Source organism: Mauremys mutica, chromosome 1 (genome assembly GCF_020497125.1).
Source record: "Mauremys mutica isolate MM-2020 ecotype Southern chromosome 1, ASM2049712v1, whole genome shotgun sequence".
Lineage (NCBI taxonomy): Eukaryota > Metazoa > Chordata > Testudines > Geoemydidae > Mauremys > Mauremys mutica.
This window is the reverse complement of record NC_059072.1, coordinates 280,822,171-280,831,371: the sequence shown is the minus strand read 5'-3', so window position 1 is coordinate 280,831,371 and position 9,201 is coordinate 280,822,171.

The following is a 9,201-nucleotide window of genomic DNA, read 5'->3' as shown; positions in this document are numbered from 1 at the left end:
GTATTTTCCAAAGTGCTAGGTATATTGTTTCTTTGTGAAGCAGAAAAGCATTCTTGTATACACGTGCTAAAACAACTTGCTGATCAGTGCACTTTTCCCGGAAAAACTCCACAAAACCATCTTACAGTGCAGATTTTTCCCCATGTTTTTCTGTCAACATAACCAACATCCAAATGATGTCAGGCTGTCAATATTATTTTTGGGTATGATCACAGATGATCAACTTGTACAGGAGTTCATTTCTATCAGAGGACAGGATCCAGAAGCAAGTGGTCAGAAGGCACAATGTTTTTCATTCTACAAGTATCAGAGGGGTAGCCGTGTTAGTTTGGTTCTGTAAAAGCAGCAAAGAATCCTGTGGCACCTTATAGACTAACAGACGTTTTGCAGCATGAGCTTTCATGGGTGAATGCCCACTTCTTCGGATGCATCCGAAGAAGTGGGCATTCACCCATGTAAGCTTATGCTGCAAAACGTCTGTTAGTCTATAAGGTGCCACAGGATTTTTTGCTGCTTTTTCATTCTACAGTAATTTCTCAGGGTTCTGATGTCCGGATAAAAAATGAAGGTCTCTAGCAACAACATTTTGTTATGAATGAGACTCCATATGGCTTTCTTCATAAATGTATTGAGCTTGTAGGACCCATTGTTCCTGTCCTCCCTTCTACCATTGCCAGGAGGTATTTGGAATAAGAGAGGATTGATGAGGAAAATATATGCCATTTTCAAGAGTAGGGAATCTCACGGAAGGAAAAATTCCATTCAAGGATAATGGAAGAACAGATCTCCAACATGGTATGAGTTGGATCAAGAAAGTAATCAGGCCCTAAAGGCTATAGCTCCAATCCTGATCAGCCAAAATATACCAGGGGTGTCTTACAACACATCAGCAATGGTTTTTATTGAAGAGGAAGGAGGTACCAGATCCTTAGTGTCAAAGTTAGACTCAGGACTCAGTTTGTCAGACCACTCTGTTTTATTAGCACAGCGCTCTGCTAATAACACCCAGATAATGTGAGCACCATGCAAGACACAAACTTATTTATACAGATAAAAGGGACAGAACTTAACAAGATAACAAAGGAAGCAGAATCTGATATGTTTACCTGGGCTAGACATGCATATCTCATTTCCTTACTAACTATTACCGATCTTCTGTTAATGTTTCGCCATTAGCACCATTGTTTATACCTAATGTTTCTTTTCCTGGCACCCGTATTTCAACATTTCTTTATTTCTGCTTAAAGGTACATACAACATTTCTTTTATCCTTTCTATTTTTACAATATAATTAATTCTACTTTCACATTAGAAGTTCATAGCCAGGCTAATCTACTCTGTTGTAGATTTCTAGGTTTCAGTTTGGTTTTTTTTTATAAAGATAAATATCTCCTGTATATTCATGTACAATGCATAAGGAAGAAATAAAATATGATAGTGGCTAGTTAACAAAGCAAAGGAAAAATCCAGGAGAGTGGAGTCTACAGCCTAAAGTCTTGAAGTGGAGAGTCAGCCCTGAGTCACTGGCTTTTCAATGGACATATCTGCATCCAGTAGAGCAAATGATTTCCTCTTCCAGATGAAGAAACTAAAAGGCCAAAGTTACAACTCTGCATATTCTTCTATGGTCAAAACGCATGACTATCTTTTTTTCTGCCCCAACATTCCCCAGGATAACAGCAAGAAGGCAAGAGTTAGCTGCAGTGGTCCCACGTTTTCAAGTGAAATTGTGGGTCTTGTATCCAATCCAGGTGACTACCACCACTTGGTTATGTTACCTATGTTAGGTAAAAAGCAAGTCCTTACTCACCTCTCCAGCACCCGAGTTCGTGCGAAGTTGGTATGGGGCTCACAATCTGTCAGAGACCAGACACCACTTCGTTGATCCACGGGCTCACACTATTCTTAGCTTAAAAGGCTTCGGAGTAAGTGGGGCAAGTTTATTAGGGGTGAGCATCAATATTTATACACAGAAGTAAACAAAGTGATTAACAGATCATAATGGTCATGCATAATCAATTAAGATTTTACAGGATAAAACAGGTTAAAATGTAAATTTGAAAAGACAAAGGGGGAGATGGCTACTTAAGGGGAGGGGGGTGTCATGAGTAGTTCGCAGGTCAGAGCTTTGATTAAAAGTTCAGATAGAGACATCAAGTCTGGGTTAAGTTTAAGCTTATCAAAAGTTCAGACTCAACATTCCTCCATTTGTAGCTTTGGGATAACTATTTACCAAAAGCTACACCCCATTTTAAGGAGCCAAGGGCCGCTTGGCAATTTCAGCCTGGGCCAACTCGAAGAGAGTAAGGCCTTTGACTGAAGTAGGAAAAGAATAAACTGACCCACATGAGTCTATGAGGGAGGGGACACAGTGAATACAGCAACACAGTATTATAAGGATTACTATGGCCCCAACAATACCCACCAAGAGTTTTTTAACCCACCCAAATTCAGGCAGCCAATTTCATAAGGCTCCCCACCAATTATAAGGTGGCTGGCCAGAGGAGTAGTTCTTAGCCATTTCCCTTAGATGTTTGGTACGTTGAAAAGTGTCAGGGTAGGTGTTATTTACAAAAACACAGCATTTTTCATTTATGAGGGCGCAAGTTCCTCCTTGGGCTGCTAACATTATGTCTAAAGCCATTCGGTTTTGCAAAGCTAACTGGCGCAGCTGGGACATTTCCCCGGCCTGATTTTTAAATAGAGTCGCAGTTTTATTGGTTAAAGATTCTAATAGTTCCTGTAGACGGATGACACCACCCCTCAAGCTAATGAGACCAGCCCACCGCTGCCACGACAAACCATCACGGATATTAATATTTCTGAAAGTTTCACGGATGTTACGAACGTGGGGAAAATGAGGGGGAGTGAGGGAGATGCGAGAAGGTGGTGTTAGCCACGCTAAATAACATGACCCTGCCCAATTAGGGAAGAGAAAGTAATAAGCTTTGGGCCCGCACACCCAGTATGTTCCATACATTGCGTTTCGGGTATTCCATTTCTCAAAGTAGGAGGTAATCCACCACCCGTTGGACCACTGTTCCCCTGGTAACGCAGAGGGGTCGTTGTGCGAACCGCACAATTTGGTAGTGGTGTTTTCAAAGTGCAGTGTAGTACTGCTTGAGCAGTTGTAGAAGGCAATCGTATATCCCTTAACAATTAGTTGGACACCCTCGTGATCTGAGCAGCGCTTCTTAAGAGCTGACTCTGAAGGCTTGCCCACCCATGAAAAAGTTGTATCGGGGTGAGGGATTCACATATGGGATAAGTGGAATGCGCAAGGCTTGAAGCCAAGATTTTTACTAAAGGCGGTGCCATTAAAATACATGTTGCATTTACTTGTTCCCACAAAAGTTGACCCCTTTTCTTTAACAAAACACAGTGATCCTGTTTGATTGGTTACCCTGAGATATCTGTTAATTGGCACTTTTGTTTTGTCCCATGTAAGATTGTGTTGGACTGGATCTTTTACTCTAGCCGGTGGCATTCAAGTCATATTAGCAGTGGTCAGGGTAATGGGTGTGAAGGGGAGTTCCTGTTCTGCATTTACTGGAAATTGAGTACATACCCAGCAATTACTTCTATTTTTTAAAATACGAGTTTTAACCTCGTGGGAATATTTAATAAAAGCATTATCTTTATAAGCAGAAAATAAACTAAAAAGGCATAATAAAAAACATACAGTTGTCAGAATAAAAGGTCCTCTCATTTTTTTTGAGTCAATTTAAGTCTGATGTCTGAAAGAGGTAAGCTGGTCCACTGGTTAGAGGCAGTGTCCTTAGTGGTGGCAAGAGCTGCTGGTCCGTCACTGTGGTTCACTACGGCTGGCTTGACATGGGAGTGGTGGATCCAGGATTTGCGTCCTTTCAGGAACACTGCAGTCTGGGTTGTTAAAAGATCCTGGTGGGGTCCAGTAAACCTCGGCTGGAGGGTGTCGCCACGAACGAACTTTTTGGCCCAGACGAAGTCCCCTGGTTGGAACGGGTGGATCTGTTTTTCCAGCGGCACGGTCTGGGAAAACTGCGAGGCTTTTCAAAGGGTACGGAGACGAGCCTGTAGGGAGAGAAACTGCAATCTACTACGTTCCTCTCTGGTCAAAACTCTATTTAACAACTGATCTACATCCGTATAAGTAGGATTATGACTTGAAAACAATCTTTCTAAAAGTTCTGTGATTTTTCGGGGATTTTTCCCAAAGGACCCTGACAACCGTCCCCACTCTTTCAAGTCCCATTCTAGCCATCCTTTATATTTCACAATATTAGTATGTTGTAACTGGCCATTATTGTTCACAAAGGTTGGTCGTGCACCTGTAAAGGCATTTTTCTACTTACACCTTTATTGCTCACAAAAGGTTTGGTGGAGGCAGCCTCTGCGCTATCCTCAGGGGAGGGGTATGCATCCTGCTGCATCTGCTTGATCTTTTGCCTAGTAATTACTCCTCCCGAGGTGTGCCCTTTCATTTCCTTCTTATCCCTCTGCAGAGATTCCGATCTGGAGTCCTGCAGATTCCCCTCTGCGCTCTGGAGAGAGTACCCCTGCGGAGGAATAGGGGCAGGTGCAGTGGGGACTAACTGACGAGTCAAAACACGCCGTGGTTTATACTTTTCATCGAAATAACATGGAGGGGATTCACTCTCGGGAGAATACCTGACTGCCATAATTTTTAAAGATTTTCACAGCTCTGCTGCTGTGTCCCAACAAAACCAGTAACATAACTGTCCCGGATGGTCTTTTTTGATCTGGCTCCTTACTCCTCTTAAGGCGGCCTGTTCGAAAGAGCCATACGAAGGCCACCTCATCTCCAGGTCGGCCAATACCGCGGTATACCCAGTCCAATTTCTTACACACAGTGTGTGCAACTTCCTCCTAGACATTCCTGTCTGTACTGGGAGTTTCCCTTCATTCCATAACTTATTTACAATCCCCAGCGGACTCTCAAGAGGCACGCTAGTCCCTTGACCCATGGTGTCTGACAGGAGCCCTCCAACTGGCGTTTATCCTGCTGTCCAGTACACGACCCCTCAATATTGAATTGGCTGGGAGAAATCTCCCGTGGCGCCTGCCAATTCGTACATGAGTGGTCCGACCACTGGACAGAGGCACCGCACCAGAAGGAATCCCGGACGAGCCCCCAAATTGTTAGGTAAAAAGCAAGTCCTTACTCACCTCTCCAGCACCCGAGTTCGTGCGGAGTTGGTATGGGGCTCACAAGTCTGTCAGAGACCAGACACCACTTCGTTGATCAACGGGCTCACACTATCCTTAGCTTAAAAGGCTTCGGAGTAAGTGTGGCAAGTTTATTAGGGGTGAGCATCAATATTTATACACAGAAGTAAACAAAGTGATTAACAGATCATAATGGTCATGCATAATCAATTAAGATTCTACAGGATAAAACAGGTTAAAATGTAAATTTGAAAAGACAAAGGGGGAGATGGCTACTTAAGGGGAGGGGGGTGTCATGAGTAGTTCGCAGGTCAGAGCTTTGATTAAAAGTTTCAGATAGAGACATCAAGTCTGGGTTAAGTTTAAGCTTATCAAAAGTTCAGACTCAACACCTATACAAAAAGGATCTGCTCCCAAGGATAAAATTCTGCACCCAAGCCCAGAAAACTGAATCTAAATATACAATATGCAAGAAATCAATTAAAATAGGATATTCAGATGTGATTTATAACGCATTTTTTAGCCTTGAAAATATTTTACAAAGAGGAGATCCTCAAGGTCCTAGGCTATATGTAGCATAGTATTGAGAGGGTAATGACAAGTTAAGAAAACAGAATATCCTTCCAGATATGTTACTAATCAACACGGCCTCTAAACACCTGCATGAAATATATAGAGAAATTGCCTTTGCATAACTACACACTGTGTCACCATGTCCTTAAGCCCATGCTTAACTTCTTTGCTGAATAGGGGTGAGTGCCTTAAGCACATGCTTAGGTTCCAGTTTAGCAAAATGCCTAAGACTAAGTTTGTAATTGAGGAACAGATACCATGTGCAAACTCCCTTGATTTTAGTGGTGCTACATAAAGTTGTAGCCACAGAGAATTTAGCCCTAAGCTTTTGTCCGCTAGACACCATCCACATTTACAGTGTTGTATAAATAATAAACAAAATACCCAGAATTTATCAGTAGAGTTCAGTGATGTTACCATGCCAATATGTGAAAAGCACCTTTTTGAATATTTCATGTTTTTCTTTCTCATACAGTGTAGCATGAGCCAGATTCAGGAATAGAGTTGGATCAAAACGGATGTCAGGAAGCTTTCCAGACACTTAGAACAACTTCTATTATTCACAGATAATCAAGTTGTTAGAATACATTTTAATTTATACTCATTCCCAACTGAAGGACTTTGTCTGAAGGTGGCTGGGAAGCAGCTTCTCTTTCTGGCTCTGCAGATCTGGCTATAGTACCCTGTGCTAGTGACTTTTTTGTGGGGGAAGGGATTGTTTGGTGGGGTAAGACAATCCTCTCTGTGCTGCCCTCTTCAGGCTTGGAAGGGAAGAAGTCCCCTGGTGGTTGCCTTACCTCAAGTATTCTTACAGAGGTGACATGGAGGTAGAATGATATTGGGTCTGGGAATGGGAGTATTTCAAACATCAAATCATTTTTCATAGAAGTGTCTTTTTAAAAATATTTTATGGGGAGGGAGTATGTTTTGAAAATGAAATGGGTTTTGGAGTAGGGTTGTCATCTCTCCTGAGTTGGCCGGGAATCTACCAGAATCATCATTAATCTCCAGGGGACTATTGAAAGCACTTTGGGAGATTTTAATAGGATATTTTAAGAAAATAAATTAATATAATGAATGCACATAATTCATACTGAAGTTCATTTATTGTTAAAACTGATTGCGTTTTTCTTTCCCTTGGAAGCGTAATGACATAATACATAATGTAAACCGGTAGTACTACCATAACTGACATGTACGTATGCTCATGAATGTTGTCTGTTTTTTCACTGCATTTCCCCATCCAGCTCTAGAAAAATTACAATTAGCTATTTAGCTAACACAGGGGTTGGCGACCTCTGGCACGCGGCTCGCCAGGGTAAGCACCCTGGCAGGCCTGGCCAGTTTGTTTACTCTCCACGTCAGCAGGTTTGGTGGACCGCAGCTCCCACTGGCTACACTTCACCATCCCAGGCCAATGTGGGAGGCGGAAATCCACAGCCAGCACATCCCTCGGCCCACGACGCTTCCTGCCACCCCCATTGGCCTGGGACGGCGAACCACGGCCAGTGGGAGGTGCGATCGGCCGAACCTGCTGATGTGGCAGGTAAACAAACTGGCCCAGCTTGCTGGTGCTTACCCTGGTGAGCCGGGTGCCAGAGGCTGCCGACCCCTGAGCTAACAGTTCAAACCCCAAACCCAAAACATGAATGACAGTGGAGAGGGGCACTCAAACAGTGACACAGTGAAAAAAGAAAAAATTTTTTTGGTCTTTTAACAATGAATGGTGCAACGAAAAGGCATTCAAAAATTGACTTCACAAAATCGACACGGTTACAGCAGAAGGCATTCTCTGTCAGAAGCTTTAATGTAAGAACACAACATATAATTCTAATTAATTAAGTACATAAGTATGAAGGTTTAACGTTTAAAGCTATTCATTGTTGTTGCTCTGTAGCTAGCTTAATATTGTTAACAGGTTGAACAGTACAATTAATGATATTACATCATGTTGAGGAAAAAAAAATCTCCTGGAATAGCTTCCCCAAAATAGCTCCTATTCAGGAGTCTGATTTGAGTGGAGAGAAGAATGAAACACCTTGTTGGAGAAGGAAAGGGTAGAAGAGAATGAAATACTAATGCTGAGAGAAGGAAAAGAGAATGAAATTACATGGTCCTTTAATTTTCCCCCTTGCTCTCCTTTCTTTCTCTTTAACTCACTGCACATCTATTCACATGTATTTAAATAAATAAATATTTTGGGGGCTGGGGGGATGTCAATTTTTGCAAGCCAGCAATCTCCTAGTTTTCATTTCAAGAACGCTGGCAGGTCTGACAGTGAAACTGTTTATCAGATAATTCCCTTAAGGTCATTTGAAAAAATAACCATAACTATTTTGATTGAGACATTGTTCTTTAGTCCATATTAAGAGGCAAATTTCATTTATGCTGCCTGGGAGCAGTACAGGGAAAGAATTGTGACTCAATCACAGGTGCTTCTCTTGTGGTTTTTCTTGCCCCCTGATGCGGGGAAGAAGAAATCTTCTACTGGCCCATGCCAGCATCAAGCCCTAATATGTGTGTGTGTGTGTATATATATATATATATATATATATATATTGGCCTTCTTTTAATCATCTGAAATAGTGTTTCTTGCATGGGTGTATGAGTTTCTGTGCGCACACACTAACTGTATATGGATATATAAAAGTGCTAACTATTCACAATATGTGTTTTAAAAGTGCTAACTGCTTGTTCTTTATTACATTCCTTAAAATCCTGGCTGAATCCCATTTGGCCCTTGTTATCTGTTTATTTCCTCCAGTGTGTTTAATTTGAGCCCTTTTTGTTGTTAACTGCAAATGTATGTCTGCCAGTTTCTTGAACAAATGCTTTATTCTTCTACATTTAAATTAGTATTATAATCTCTTGTGAAAACCATAGCAAGGGAATTGTTTCATTCCTCCACAAACATTTATGTTGTAGAAAATATTGCCAAGAATTTTAAAAGGCAATTTTGCTCACATGGATTCCAGCAATAATATCTTACTTAAGGAAATTGAAAACTTCAAAAGATATGGCAAAACACAAATGTTTCCTAATCAGTCATGAATGTCTTTAAAAACCTTTGTACTTCCAAAACATTCAGCTTTTAGATTGTCAACAGAATCCAGCCATGGGCAATGAAAACAGAATGTCTTATTGAATTAATCAGTTTTATTGATTTCTGCAAAACGTAATCCTATTTTGCATTTTGTCTAATCAGTGTAAGTCTTCAAAGATGAATTCATTATACTTTGTCTTTGTTAATATTGGCAGCAGTATTTTACTACTGGTATTCTTTAATTCCAAGATCAATACATTCTTTGTTTCTTCACACGCTATCAGCTATGCTATAATTAAATGTTTTTGTACATACATGTAAGTTATGTTTATTAAAGATAGACAGTTTAAAATAAATGAGGGCCAGATTCTGCCACTGTTACTATGTGACTAGATCCATTTAAATCAATGTAAGGT